Source organism: Mus caroli, chromosome X (genome assembly GCF_900094665.2).
Source record: "Mus caroli chromosome X, CAROLI_EIJ_v1.1, whole genome shotgun sequence".
Classification (NCBI taxonomy): domain Eukaryota; kingdom Metazoa; phylum Chordata; class Mammalia; order Rodentia; family Muridae; genus Mus; species Mus caroli.
The window spans coordinates 176,729-192,745 of NC_034589.1; the positions used below are offsets into that span (position 1 = coordinate 176,729).

Here is a 16,017-nt window from a genome sequence, read left to right on the forward strand (position 1 = left end):
GGGGGAGGGGGAGAGGGAGAGGGAGAGGGAGAGGGGAGATCTTCCTACTGTTGAATTAGAGTGATGCCCAAGTACATGGCCCTCAATACTAGACAAGTGTGATTCATAATAGCTTATTAGTCACAATCTAGAGTATGACACTCCAGCAGGAACACACGGGGCTGCACTTAGAAACACAGTGGAAAAACAGGGCAGTTGGAGGCAGGCTTATAACACTTGGAGGTTGGGGTGGCCCCCCTTTCCTATGGGAAGATGTGCTTATCTTATCTGAGTAATTCTCTGGGCAGGAAGAGACAAGCAGCCTGCTATACAGGGATGAGCAGGAACTGTGTCTGCTCCCTCTAATAAAGATGCCTATTTGGCTCCAGGATCTTATCCATGGACACAAAGTACGAAATCATGATTATGCCACCAGAAACCCTTCTCAGTGCTAATGCTTGTCAAAGCAGTAAGCATACACAGCTTATCCCACAGATGCACAAAGTATCTACATGCGATTGAAAATCTTTCTTCTATGATCCTTGATGATCTCAAGAAAGAGACACATGAATGTAAATCAAATACATCAAGAACAGTTCTTCCCACATAACTGAGATTACAGACGTGTATAAATGTGCCCAATTGTGTGTGATGACGCTGGTGTTGAAGGCTATCAGATAAAAGCAAGGCTATCAAAGGAAGCTCAGGAAGTAAATATTCATTTGGTGTCCTGCTCTAGAGAACATTTGGGCAATTTGTGAAAATTCAGAACACAGCTATTTGCTCAAAAATTAGCCCTGAAATGTATAACCTTAGAAAATGAAAGGAAAAAGAAGAAAATTTCTTCCCAAACAAATGACAAAAGAATAATGCCAAAATAAGATCCTTTGGTCATAACAACTCTACCTTGGTGCTTACTAATAAAGCACCTCCCTAGGACAGGCTGGACAGAAAATTTCAGATTTTACAAAAGAAAATGCAATGCAGATCTTCTGTGGGCAAAATACATATGTGTGAGCCTTTACTTTTTGAGTTCATTCATTTTCAACTTTAAAGAACCCATGTCATTTCTGGAGTTGCTTGGCAACCTTTGGTCATATGTGTATCTTTATTTGGGAAGAGTGGGGCCTGGCCCCTCAACCTTGTAGTTCATCATAACCCATTAGTGAATCAACATTTCTTTGTCTTGTTTGGTATCTTTTGGTGGTGTGGAGATGATAAAACACAGGCCCACCCTCCAGGGATTTAGGGGAAAGCTTCACAATATGGAATTATACCAGCCTATAGGTAGCATAAACTGTGTCTATACCTAATGTACCAGCCTTTGTGCTTAAGTATGCCACCAAATCTGCTACTATCCTACCAAACCTGAAGTGTAGCTTTTTAGGGTGTCTGTTTAATAGGAGCTATGATTCATAAAAGTCAGATAACAAACAGTTAAGGTGTGCCCCTTAGCACTTGACATGGTTTTCCATGTCACATGTTATACTGTTATACTCTCTGCAAATTTTTGGGGGCATTTCTTCAGTAATCACTCTCATTCCTAGTTTACACTGAGAACATTATGATGCTCAGCAGCTAATGACTTGCCCCGGGTCGAAGTATACAGTTAAGGTTATGTAACAAAACACTTTTAACTGGGTAGCTTGCAAAGAATCAAACATTTATACATTACAGCTTGGAGGCTAAGTCTATTATTCTAGCAACAAATTGTGTATGTGTTCAGGATTCATGTTCTTGTTCACAGTGCCTTCCAACTGAGTCCTCATAGATTGTAAGGGGTGAACCTTTTTTTTTTGCGGGGGGAATCTCCCCTTTTGATCTAATCACTTTCCTAAGTTTCCAACTCCTAATAATATGTCTAACGCTTGAAGTTAAGGTTTCAAGGCTGGGGATACAGCTTACGTGCATAGTATTTGCACAGCATGCATAAGGCCCTGGGTTCAAGTCCTAGCATCAGAGAAAAAGAAAGAAAAAAGAGGGAAGGTAAGATTCCAGTGTATTTGGAAGAGAAGGCACATTTAGGCTATAGTACCATGTTATAGTGGTATGCCTCTACTTGCTGCCTTTCTTGGTTTTACAATTGTTTGTGTTAAGGATAGAATTAGAACCTTATATACATTAAGCACACACTACCATAGAGGTCCAACACAGCCCAAATTGACTGGGCATTTATGTAAGTATTTACTTTATTATGGAGGTTGGCTTAAAATTTTTGAGTTCAAGCAATTCTCCAACCTGTTTCCAAATTGCCGGTTTCACACTATGATCTGAATCTAATCTAATCTAATTTATATAAATATCCATCTAGCTATCTATCAGATTCCTATGATTAGTCGTCCTCTGTTTGGTTTTGTGTATAGTGTGTGTTATGTTGTAGTGTGTATATATGTGTGTTGTGTTGCAGTGTATGTCTGTGTGTGTGCCTGTGTGTCTGTTTATGTGGTGTATGTACATGTTCATGTGTGTATGCATGCATGCATGTAGAGGCGAGAGATCTCAACACTGGGTGACTTTCCTCAATTGCTCTACACCAACCAAAGGTAGAGGAAAAGAAAGGTTATTGGATAAGGGAATGTGGATCTGTTTAGAAGTAGTTCTTTGGTGGCAATTCCAATCTTTGTTGTCAATATATCAGCAGTCCAGTTCAAAACATCAACCATGAATCATTAGTGGCAGTCCAGTCCAATCAGCAAACACCAAACACAAAGCAGCCAGAATACCACAGGAAGTACTTTGGCATTTTTCTCCGTACAAACTTACAGCAAGTGAAGATCAGTGAAAACCAGCAAAGCATTGTAAAGCAAGCAAATGCAAGAGCTTCTTTCACTGCCTATTGGGTTATATTTATACTCTTTCCAAACATGACAGTTCCTCTCAAGTGTCTGCCTCAGCAAAACATCCTCTCAGAAGACAGCTTCCAGAAAAACATCACAAGACACAACTGTGTCTCCAAAGAAACCAGAAACTCCAGCCCTATGTTCAATTATCACACCAATAAGCAAGACAAAATTCCAGAACTGGACCTGATAACATTATAAGTTTAATGGACAGTGAAAAACAGTTATCTGATCATTTCCATTCTTTCACATGGTCCTTGGCCATAGAGAAAAGCATCCATATTTTATAGAACTGAAATTCAAGGATATATGACTTGTTCTTAGTCCTAGTGTGATCCCACAAGATCTGAAAGTTGCCCTTGTTGTTCTGAAATATGTTTCTGACCCAAGTTGTCTCTATCAGAGAACCTGGGTCTGCCTAGGAGAACCTTGATAGTTCTGAAAATGATCTTAAGAAACTCCACTCTTGAGTTTGACCAGCAGGTTCTTTAAAGGCTTATCCCTCCCCATGTTTCTCTTATGTTCACTAGGTTTGGAGACTGTGCCCTAGACTGGGTATGAGGACCTTGGGTACACACTATGTTAATTCCATGCTTTCTATATGGTTAATCCCATGGTTTCTATTTCCAGGGAATGACACAGCTCTTTGCAACAGTAGTAAATGAATCTTCATTGATCATTTATTCATGAGTGTTCCCATAAAAACTTTCATTGTGGCACAAATGACCTTATATAAAAATTAAGTGGTCTACTATTCTAAACAGATGTTGACAAGAGTAGGGCATGTGTTTGAGGGACAAAATCATTTCCCTTGTCAAATTGGGTTCAAATATCCAAATGGCCAGAACCTGAGAACTAATTTACAGCTCTATCAGCTAAACAAAAGGTATGTGTTGAGATTCAGGCTTCAGTGGGAAAGTGTGGTATAAACCCCTTGAGATGCTTTCAGTTTAAAATAATCTCACCATGACGTAGTTAGTTTGAACAAACTTCCTTATATTTTCAGGCAAAGAAAGCATATACTTTGCAAATTTGCTTTTAAGGTTTTCCTTAACAATAAACACATTTTACCCATAAAGATTAAGAATGGTGTAAACAATATACCCACCTTCTCTCTCTCTTGATGTTCTATTCCATGCTTTCAGTTACATGCCCTACATTCATTGTATATACAATTTTATAGACATTATATTCAATGTATTATAATACATACATTGTTTCTCGGGACAAATTTTGCCTTCTATTACACCTGTGTCAAACTCTCATGGCTTAGCTACTGTACTTCTGCAAATGGGTAGTGTTTTGTTTTTGGTTTTTGTTTTTGTTTTTTGTTTTTTGTTTTTTGTTTTTGAATCCTAAAGCAAAGTTCCTGATATCAGCTTCAATTTGGAAAGCAATTCCCTCTTTTTCTGGCTCTCCATTGTTACATTCCCTTTACTACAGTTTAAACCCTAAGCCTTGTACTGGCTGCCAATTTCAGAATTTTCAGGTCTAGGAACCAGAACAAAATTCTCCTTAGGTTTTAGTCCTTAATTATTCTCAGCAATGTATGGATAAGAACAGTTTAATCTACCGTATTATTTTTGAATTGTTATACTGTTTGTTAGTGAAGAATTGTGTACTTATGAAGCAGACTTAATCAAATAAACATTGTGTGTGCCAGTTTAAAAAAAAGAACAGTTTAATCATCTGAAAAGGACTCAGAAGTACTCCCCTATTTTTATATATAACACTATATACAGAGGGTCGGGCATTACGGCACGTCAAGACTCTCTTCATCCCCTCTCCACTGAAACCCTTCTTTCCAACAATCTCCCTCCTGCTTTAAAGGTTTTTTTTTTCTTTTGATCCATAGACTTTAACCAAGGGAAGGAACCTCACATACCCCTCCCCCACCCATGACCACATGGTGACAGGGCCAGTCTTATGCAGGTCTTTTTCAGATAACCATAGCTGCAGTGAATTCATGAGGGCACATGAAAGTCTGCGTCATGTCCAGGAACAGTTTCACAGCACCTCTCCTAATCTCTTGATCCTACATTCTATTAGCCCCCTCTTCCAATGATGTTCTCTGACTCCAGGAGAGGGGGAGGGAAAGGTGTGATATACAAGGTCCATTTAGGGCCAAATATACCACAGTTATTTAGGCACAGCACTTTAAGCAGCTATCTATCACATTGTAAGTCTCTGAATTAATCACAACCCATAGCAAAAAGAAGCTTCTCTGAAGGGGGTCAAAAGCTGCACTAGATATGTACTTCAAAAGCAGTTTAATAAACATATTCATTTAGCAAAGCAACAGTAGTAGTTTCTCTTCTAGGACCTATGACTTTACTAGCTATTGGCTTTTCCTAGAGGTTTATGGTACCAGCCATGATTCCCTCCTGAAAAGTTGACCTGATATTAAATCATAAAGTGCTTGGTTTATCCCCATATCACTATAGCACCAGCATGCATATCTGGTCAGACATTCTATGACTGTAGTTCATAGGATTCACAGCTGAGTAGGTATATTGTTTTGCTTTCTATTGCTATGATAGACAGAATGATCAAAATGAACATAGGGAACTCTGGGCTAACCCACAGGTCACTCCAGCCAGGAAAGCAGGTGGACTTGCTGCAAATCTTCACCTCTCTCCTTTCCTCCAGACAAAATTTATGAGCTGCGCCCACAGATCTGCAATAGAACACTTGCTGCAATCTTTCATTGTGCCCCTGCTCTCATCTCCTGTAGATTCCATAAATATTCCCGTTCTAACCCTGCTTCCTCCTTGTTATTTGACCGCAGCCTTAATCCAGCAGGCATGCCCTGTTAACCTAAAGGTCACTCCAAAGAGGTGAAGCAGGTAGGCTAACTGCTTAAAGACTTTCTAGAATTAAATGAAACTGGATACACAACAAACCCAAGATAGGACAAAATGAAGGCTGTTCTAAGAGGCAAGTTCATAGCACTCTGTGCCTACATTAAAAAAAAAAAAAAAAAGTAAAGAGATCAAAGAGATCCCACTCTAGCATCTTAACAGCGCACCTGAAAGCTCTAGAACAAAAAGAATAAACCACACCCGAAAAGGAGTAGGTGGCAAGAAATAATCAAACACAGGAATGAAATAAATAAAATGGAAAAAAAACAGAGATTGATACAAATAATCAGTGAAACAAAGAGTTGCTTTTTTGATAAAATCAACAAGAGAGACAAATCTTTATCCAAATTAACTAGAAGGCAAAGAGGGAATATCCAAATTAACATAATTAGAATAGGAAGAGAGACAGGACTTGACCATCCCAATTTTCATAGGTTCCGCAAAGACAATGCAGCTAAAGATCACGATGACCCTTATTTCTGCCTCACCATCACCTCTTTGTAGTTTTTCATTTTTAATCAAACAAAAATGGAAAATGGAGGAATGCTAACATTTCTTCCAGGCTCTGTTCAACAGCTACCTAGCAACAGCCAGGTAGGAGCCTAGCTATCTACAAAAGGATTCTCTCTCTCTCTCTCTCTCTCGCTCTCTCTCGCTCTCTCTCTCTCTCCCTGTGTGTGTGTGTGTGTGTGTGTGTGTGTGTGTGTGTACTCCCAGCTGGCCTCTTCCCTTTTTTCTCTCTCCTCTCACTTTCTATCTTCTGTCCCCTTACTTTCTCTGAGTCCACTCTATTTTCACACCCCTGCCCCCATTCCCATGCCTCAGATAAACTTCATTTTATACTAGACTTGTCCTATGACTGGTACCTGAGGGAAGGAGGTGCCTCAACATGGGGCCCCTGAGGCACTTCCTCCCGCCATGTCACTACAATTCAAAACATATTAGTTTCTATATAAACATTTTTGGGTTTATTTCTATTTTTTCTATGCCCGTGGAGACTGCCACTATACTTTTTATTGGTACTCTATAAACTATGTGGATTGCTTCTGGTAGACTGGCAATTTTTACAATATCCATCTTACCAATCCATGAGCCCTGGGTTGTTTTTTGGGTTTTTTTTGTTTTTTGTTTTTGTTGTTGTTTTTTTGTTTTTTCTATTTTCTAGTGTCTGCATTCTCTTCCGTGTTTTAGAATTTCTTTACCTTCCTTGGTCAGGCTTAATGTAAGGTATATGCATTGAGGCTATTTTGAACAGACCCCCCCCACCCCTTTTCTTTCTCAGTATGTCTGTCACTGGTATAGAAAAGCACTTCGGATTAATGTATATTGATGTAGTTTCCTGCCACATTGCTGAAAGTGTTTATCAGTTCTTTAGAGTTTTGTTTTATGACTTGGGCTTTTGTTTGTTTGTTTGCTTTGCTTTGTTTTTTTTTTGCCTTTATGGTATTTTATGTTTAAAATCATACCATCTGCATTTCTGCACTTTGACTTTTTACTTTCCCTTTAATTCCTTCTCTTGTTTTACTGTGCTCTTGCTGAGATTTCTCTCACTATATGGAAAGGTAGAGGAGTCAATGGAAACATTTTTCTGCTACCTGATTTTAGTGCAACCACTTTTCAAAAGCTTTTGTCATGTAACATGATTTTAGCTATAGGCTTATCATATTCAAACGTTAATGTTGAGATATGTTGTCTTAAGTCTTATTCTCTCTAGCACATGTTTTGGTTTTGGTTTTGATTTTTTTTTTTTTTTTGAGACAGAGTTTCTATGTGTAGTCCTGGTTGTTCTGAAACTCACTATGTAGACCAGGCTGGCTTCAAACTCAGACAACCATCTGCCTGCTTCTACCACTCAAGTTCTGGGATTAAAAAACTGTGCCACTACTACCTGGTCTTTCCAGGACTTTTATCATGAAGGAGTGTTGAACTTCATTCAATATACTTTTGTGCATCTATGACATAATCAAGTCTTTCTGTCCTTGAGTCAATTTGGGCTATGATTTATACTAATTATGTTGAACCAGCCCTCTAGTTTAGAATAAATCCAACTTGCTCATGCTGAAAGATATTTTTGATCCGTTCTTGAACTTGGTTTTGAAAGTGTTTTATCGAGAATTTCTGTGCATACGTATATCAAAGAGATTGATCTAGAATTTTATTTTTGTGGTTGTAAATTTATCTGGTTTTAGTTTCAGGATTATACTGGTATAGAACCTTTCCAGCCTTCTCTATTTTTTAAAATAATTTGAGAAGTAAGAAGTATTTATCCTAACTAATTTTTGAAGGTCTGGTAAAATTTGGTAGACATGGCATCTGGATCTGAACTTTTTTCATTTGGGAGAATGTTTGTTTTTTGTTGTTGTTGTTGTTGTTGTTGTTTTGTTTTGTTTTACTGATTTGATTTTATTGTTTTGTGTCTATTTAAATTATTAAATTAAATTATCTGCTTAATTATTTGTTTAATTTTGGTAGGTCAGAGTCTTTGTGTTCTCAATCAATGTCTGTTGTATTTTTCCTTTTTAAGTATATTTTTATTAATTCATTGAGAATTTCATTCCTCTACTTAACCCCTTCCAGACCTACCCTTCACCTTAACACCGATCTTTTTAAAAAATAAACTATGGGGTCAATTTTTGTTGTTCTTAGATATACTCATGGGTATAGGCCATGCACTGGAGCATGGACCACATACCAGGGACAATACCATTAATGAAAACTGCATCTTCTAACGAAACCATTACCTGTCCATAGTTGGGGGCTTGTGAGCTTCTCCCCATCCATTCTAGAATACTGTCCTACTTGATCCTGTAGGCCTTATGTATGTGACCACAATTTCATGAATTTGACTTCAGTGATCCTGTCATGGCCAGAAGACACAGTTTTGTTCCAGTCTTCTCTGACCTCTTGATCTTACAATTTTTCTGCCCAATCTTTCTTGATGGTCTGAGCCTTGGAGTTAGTGTAGACACCCTATTTGTCAGCTAAGCTTTCCATAGACATTAATTCTTTGTACTTTGATTTGTTTTGAGTTTCTATGCTAACCACAGTACATAGTGTAAAGAAACTTCTCTTATGAGATCTGTGAGTTATGGTAAACTATGGGGAAAGAGACATAAATTTAGAGGTTAGTTTAATAACATTCCCATTTAATAGAATAAAAGTTGGCTTATTATTGGAGTCTGGGAACACCCAATCATAGGTTCTTGGCCAGATCTATAGTGACAGGAAGGTGTCTCCTCCTATGTTGTGGGCCTTAAATCCAATCAAATAGTGGCTGGTTATCTCCATAACATTCATGTTACTGTTGCACCCATGGGCCTAACTTGTCATTTTATATAGCTCATAGGTATAACAGCTTGATGAGATTGTTGATGATTTCCTTTCTAGGTTACATACAACTTCCAGTACTATGAAAGTTATCCAGGAGGAAGGAAGCTTCTTGGTTAGTGCCAATTTTATTTCTCCATGTACTGTGCATAAAGTGTCTTCAGCAATAGGATCTTTTCAAGATCAAATAGGGAATCAAGAGCAGTGGCAATAACCTATATTGTTTTTGGAGTCTCTAGGACACCTTCAACTAAAAACTGATGGATAGTTTCTTACACCTGAAACTGGGGTTTTTACTTGTCAAGCTCTTGAGAGGATTAATGTTACCAGAGTATAGTAACTATAATTATACTTTGGGGGTCCTTCAGGTCCTGAGTGACTTTGGACTTCCGCTCAGCCTGGTTGCAGAAGTGGCTTAGTGTGTGTCCTAATCTCTCTGTGTGTAGGTAGGCCTGTTCTGCAAACATGTTCTGCCAGATCCTTGGGCAAGCCAAGAAGCATGCCAGCTTGATTCCTCTCTTCGTATTTATTGGAGCTGGAGGTACTGGAGCAGCACTGTGTGTGATGTGCTTGGCATTGTTCAATCCAGATGTCAGCTGGGTCAGGAAGAACAACCCAGAGCCTTGGAACAAACTGGGTCCCAATGAACAATAGAAGGTCTACTCACTCGTAGACTACAGTAAACTGAAGAAAAAAGGCCCAGACTTCTAAACTATGAAGTTCACTGTAAAGCTGCTGATAATGAAGGTCTTCCAGAAGCCATCCGTACAATTTTCCACTTAAGCAGGAAATATGTCTCTAAATGCATGAAATCATGTTGACTTTTTTGGAGTTTATTACATTGATGAATAAATCTCTGAAACTTGAAAAAATTTAAACTTTGGGGGTGGAAGTGAGAAAGTGTCTCTTAGTGTAACAGACCTTGTCCTAGAACTCACTTTGTAGACTAGGCTGGCCTCAAACACACAGAGATCTGCCTGTTCCTGCCTACAGAGTGCACAAGTCAGCCAGAAGTCAGACACTAAATTTAAAGTAGTGTGAGTAGCCAGTAGCTGGCCTGCTAGTGAGTCTGTGCTCTCCATGTTTATGTGGCTCATCATAGAGACACTGGTAGTATTGGTGCTCACTGTCTAATGTGCTAACCAATTACAGTTGATAGACTTCTATTATATCCATAGTTGCTCATATACAGTAAAGCAAATCCTGTTCCCTGAAACTGACTCTGGAGTGGTTCATCTTTGTGCTATTTACCAGCCCATGTGCACTGCAGTCTTGTTTGGGAATGCCCCAGTAATGACTACAATAACGTTGAACCAGTTTTTTTTTTTCTTTTGGTTAGTTTGGTTAATCAATCAAGTTTATCAATCGTGTTGATCTTTTCAAAGAGCCAACTCTTGGCTTAATTATTTGTGTGTGTGTGTGTGTGTGTGTGTTTTCCTTGATTTCTATCCTGATTATGCTGGTTAGTTTTTTGTCAACTTGACAGAAGCTAGGTTCATCTAGGAAGAGGGAATCTCAGTTCAGAAAATAAATCCATCAGAGCAGCCTATAGAGAGATGATTGGTATGGGAGAATATAGATCATTGTGGTTGTTGCCACCCTTGGTGAGATGGCCCTGAATTGTATAAAAAAGCAATTTGAATTAGGCATGGAGAGCTAGTCAGTAATCCATGTTTCTTAATGGTTTCTGCTTCATTCTCTACCTCCAGGTCCTGTATAGGAATACTTACCTACTTCCTGTCCTAATAGTTCTCCATGAGCAACTTGATAAGGACATGTAAGCCAAATAAACCCTTTTCTCCTCATGTTCCTTTGTTCATAGTGTTTGTCATAGTAATAGAAAGCAGAGTAGGACACCAGTTTTAATTATTTCTCTCCATTTACTACTTCTGGATTTGGCTCGTCCTTGTTTTATCAATGTCTTTGTTCCTCTGATATTTTTGATGTTTACTTTTACATTTAATTCCAGGAATTTAAATTTTTCCTTTTTAATTCTTTGTTGACCTATATGTCACTCAGTAGTATGCTGTTTATTATGTCACATGTTTTTATTGAGTTTTAAGCCATCCTAGTAGACCATGGTGCTATATGTGTATGAACGGATGTCTACAGGATGGTCCAGTAATGGCTTCTAAAACAAGAGTCTGCCGAAAATGTCGAGAAGAGGACTGAGGGCCAAGGAGAGCTGAGTCAGTGTAAAAAGAGAGTGAACCAGGGATAGTCAGTTGAGATTAGTAAGGCTGTGAACTTTCTCTACCATTATTTCATATGGTTTTTGATATATAAAGGGGAATCTTGAATTTTTTAAGATCTCAATACTCTACCTCTGTGACACTGGGATGTTACCTAACTTCTCTTGATCTTAATTTCTTCCTTGCGTAGAGAAACACATTTTTTAAAATATTAAGTGTTCAAAGAGAAAATATGTATGTGATATGCATGTGTACTGCATATCACTAATTTACTATTATTTGTATTGAATCTAATTATTTTAACTAATTCAAAAACATCTTGTGTCCTCAGTTGTTACAGATACGTTATAGCTCATCACAATATCTTTTCTCAGAGAACAGCAATACATTATGTAAATAACATGTATCAGTGATACATAGTTAAAACACAATTCCAAACAGAGGCACTCAAATGATTGAGATCAAGGGACTACTGTAGTAAATCGTGACATAAACTGCAATATGCTAGTTACTGCTAACTGCCAAATAGAATGAATCAGATATCCTTGCCCTAAAAGTAAATCACAGCTGATTAGAAGTCTGCTTAGTACCTGGTGTACACACACACACACACACATGCACTCCAGTGACAACATAAAACCCTACACACATTGCCTAAAACAGTATTTGTATATTATGTTCACATTGCATGTTTTTCTTATTTGTAATTCATGCATAGCAATATTTATTTTTAAATTATACAGTGAAAGGGATGAATGATTCATAAACCAATGAGGATTTAACAATTTATTTGCAGGAACTAAATGTATTCAGTCAGAAAATATTTATTGAGTGAATATCATGTGTCAGAACTTGTTCTAAGTCCAATATCACAGAGCCAGTGAGTATGAAAGTCACTTTACAATTCTGAGTTCATTGGCTCCAACCTTAAAGCATGCTTTCATTTATAGCCAGAAAGCTACTTCTCATGGTTCTTTCATCTGTACTTCTTAAAATCAGCTGGTCTCTAGAGACATAATTTTCTATTGCTTTTTGATAAGGAAACTCAGAAGAAAAAGCTATGCCCAATTGCATATACTTAAGAGTCTAATTAAAAGTACCTTCTTTTCTCAGGTATCACCTATTTCAGAGACCTGTACTCTTAGGTTTGGGGCCCCACTATGAGACAGCCTAAAAACAAGTGATTGCAGGCAGCTTCAATCAATACTGAGCAAAATATCTCCCTTTCAGAAATGGCCCCAATACTGTGGCTCTTGCTTTCTAAGTTGTCGTTTCCTTGACACAAAAACAAATCAGGATTATTGACAGGTTGGCCTGTTCATTTTGACACACCTTATTTGAGATTTCAGTGAGACTGATTTGGTCTTTCTGGGCATGCCTAGCCCTGCCGCATGCCTGGATTTTCCAGGTGTGAATCACTGGGAAACAAGATGACTGTTTCCTTGGGAATTATACACGCTGCTACATATAACATATATGAGGCACTACAATAGGTAATGGAAAACGAATCAACTCTATTATCAGATTATTTAAGTAAATTATTCTGGGCACTACAAACACTTAACATTTAACATGTAACAAAGCCAATCGAAACATCATCAAATCTATCTTGTATGGTATAGTTTTTTAGCAAGATGATTGGATAAAAGCAAGACAAAAGAGAATCTACTTTTCGTCACAGCCTTTAATACGTGGTTAGGAAATTGAAGTTCCAAATGTCTAAATACTTATTCAAGATTGCATAGTATTAATTGGTAGGAATGTGATTGGAATGTTGATACATGTTAGAATCAACTTCAAGATTAATTGTTACATCATGCAGAAGAGAGAAAAGTGACATATTTTCCAATGAACATGGCATTTCTAAATAGGGGAGACATTGTCCAAGTTATAAACTGTACATCACTAAAAAATTCTTTTAACAAATGGTAGTATTCAAAGAAATGATTCATTAGACAGGACATGGGAATAGTATGAACACATTGGTCAGTTATCCTGAAAAACCTGCATACAAGTCTAAATTCCACCTTGGTCTTTAGTTAACTTTCCTATAATTGGTATTAATACTAAAAGCTTATGAGAACTAAAGGGGATTTAATATTTAACATAGGGTGTAGCCCTTAGATTCTTTCAGCCAATATTGGATGACTTAAATGCTTGTCTTTTCTGTTAACTCTAGGTATCACAATACTTGTGACATCATTCTCGGTCTCTGTTTAGACACAACTTAAATTTTAAATTTACATTTTTGGGTGTGTGTGACATTAAACTGAAAGCAGCTATAAAATTGTTTTGAACTGTCTAATAATTATTGTGAATCTATCCAATAGAATAAAATGATCATGAAAACTATTCTTTTAAAAAATAGGCATTCTTCCCCCATTATTTGAATAGGTAAATAACAGTATTGATATGTCAAGTTCTGCAAACAAGATTCCATTGACATTTTGATTGGGGCCATATTAAACTTGCCAGTTACATCCCTTGTGCCCTACAGTAAATGTTCTTCAAGCATTATCATTATCATTAGGGGACTGACTTACTTTTGCAAATTAGCATGCCTTTCTCCCATCTCTCTATTACACTGTCTTGCCAAAACACTGAAATTGAAGGGGCATAACTAGTTGTGAAATTGTTGAATTATTAAAAACAAAAACCAAACAAAAAACCAAATACCAGCACATAGGTGAGACATGGGAATCCTATTTATAGATGGTAGAGATCCTTATAACATAGCTAGAACCTGGGCAATTGATAATTTGAAATTCTGAGAACACATCCATATCATTCCAGTCACGACTTCTATTATCCCTAACTCACAAAACTGTCTCTCCATTTATTATGCAAATTTTTCCAAATTTCCAACATTCCTTGTTAATATTATCACTTTTCCCATTATTATATTGGGTCTTGCTGATGCACATTAACTCTCCTGATATTTTAGATAGTTAACACTTCACTCTATATTTTGTAAAACTCATTTGTATCAACACACTTGATGCTTTTTTCTGTGTTTTGTCATGTTAAACCTCTATCTTTGTCAAGAAATGATACTTCTTTTCAAAAACGTACCATATTTTTTATTGTTCTTTCCTTCCATCCTCCCTCCTTCTAGACTCTTCCTATTTTATAGGGTCTTGATTCCCAAGTGCTGGGATTATACACATGTGCCATAAAACTCCAGTAAATTGGTGTCTTTTTTCTATATTTATTTTCAGTGGAGAGGATTTCATAGTTTCCATGTGAATGTTAGCTTTCGATTATTTATGTTGTTATTGAAGATCAGCCTTATTCCATGGTGATCTGATAGGATGCATGGGACAATTTCAATATTTTTATATCTGTTGAGGCCTGTTTTGTGACCAATTATATGGTCAATTTTGGAGAAGGTACCATGAGGTGCTGAGAAGAAGGTATATCCTTTTGTTTTAGGATAAAATGTTCTATAGATATCTGTTAAATCCATTTGTTTCATAACTTCTGTTAGCTTCACTGTGTCCCTGTTTAGTTTCTGTTTTCATGATCTCTGAATTGATGAAAGTGGTGTGTTGAAGTCTCCCACTATTATTGTGTGAGATGCAATGTGTGCTTTGAGCTTTACTAAAGTTTCTTTAATGAATGTGGCTGCCCTTGCATTTGGAGCATAGATATTCAGAATTGAGTCCCTCTTAAAGGATTTTACCTTTGATGCGTATGAAGTGTCCCTCCTTGTTTTTTTGATAACTTTGGTTAGGAAGTTGATTTTTTTTAAAGGTGGGATGGCAGTTTTATTAAAGGATTTACCCTAAGCACACTCCTAGCGCCTAGTCCTGAGACTACCCACACCCACACTCATCGACTACCATGTCTTCATAATGTCGGAGAATGACGTTCTTATCACTATCTTTATAGAGCATGGAGATGGGCGAGAGCTTGGTGGGGACACAGACAGCCTTGGGGACCTTGGGGTCAGCCATATGCACCAGAGCCTGCATGAAAGCATAATTGGAACTATTTAAATATGTGGTCATTGAGAAGGGGCACTCTCCATGACAGTAATTTGCCATGAACCCCTTAGGGGCAATGATCCACTTGTGCCAACTCAGGTCCTAGAAGTTGATGAACAGCTGATGACGGTGGCAGAAGTCCCTACAGAAACCCTTGGGGACAGGGATGGCCGCCCTCCATTTTCTGGAAGAAGGATGACAGTGTTTAGGGTTGAGGGTTACCACCAGCAGGGAGGCATGGAGAGAGCAGATCAGCTGGACACAGGGGTTCTCAGGCTGGACAGTTACCCCGGAGTATCTGTCCTCTTTGACCAGAATCTGTAAGTGTAAGTCCAAATTATTCAGTCGGTTGCTGTTCCAATCCTTAAGCACACCCTGCAGGTTGAACTGGAGCAGACCTTGAGGCCCAGGGACAGACCGCAGAAAAAGCAAATATTTTATTCGATATTAGAATGGTTACTCCAGCTTGTTTCTTCAGACCATTTGCTTGGAAAATTGTTTTCCAGCCTTTCANTATGAGGTAGTGTCTGTCTATTTCCCTGAGATGGGTTTCCTGTAAGCAGCAAAATGTTGGGTCCTGTTTGGGTAGCCAGTCTGTTAGTCTATGTCTTTTTATTGGGGAATTGAGTCCATTGATATTAAGAGGTATTAAGGACAAGTAATTGTTGCTTCCTATTATTTTTGTTGTTAGAGTTGGCATTCTGTTCTTGTGGCTGTCTTCTTTTAGGTTTGTTGAAGGATTACTTTCTTGCTATTTCAAGGGCATGGTTTCCACCCTTGTATTGTATTTGTTTGTTTGTTTGTTTGTTTGTTTTTTGTTTTTTTCTGTTAT

General features: G+C 37.8%; 2 pseudogenes; one reads left to right on the forward strand and one right to left on the reverse strand.

Annotated features, from left to right (window-relative positions):
- Positions 1-9,472: 9,472 nt before the first annotated feature.
- On the forward strand, positions 9,473-9,718 carry LOC110287550 (annotated as a pseudogene).
- A 5,296-nt stretch (positions 9,719-15,014) lies between these two features.
- On the reverse strand, positions 15,015-15,611 carry LOC110286174 (annotated as a pseudogene).
- Between the last annotated feature and the right edge of the window lie 406 nt (positions 15,612-16,017).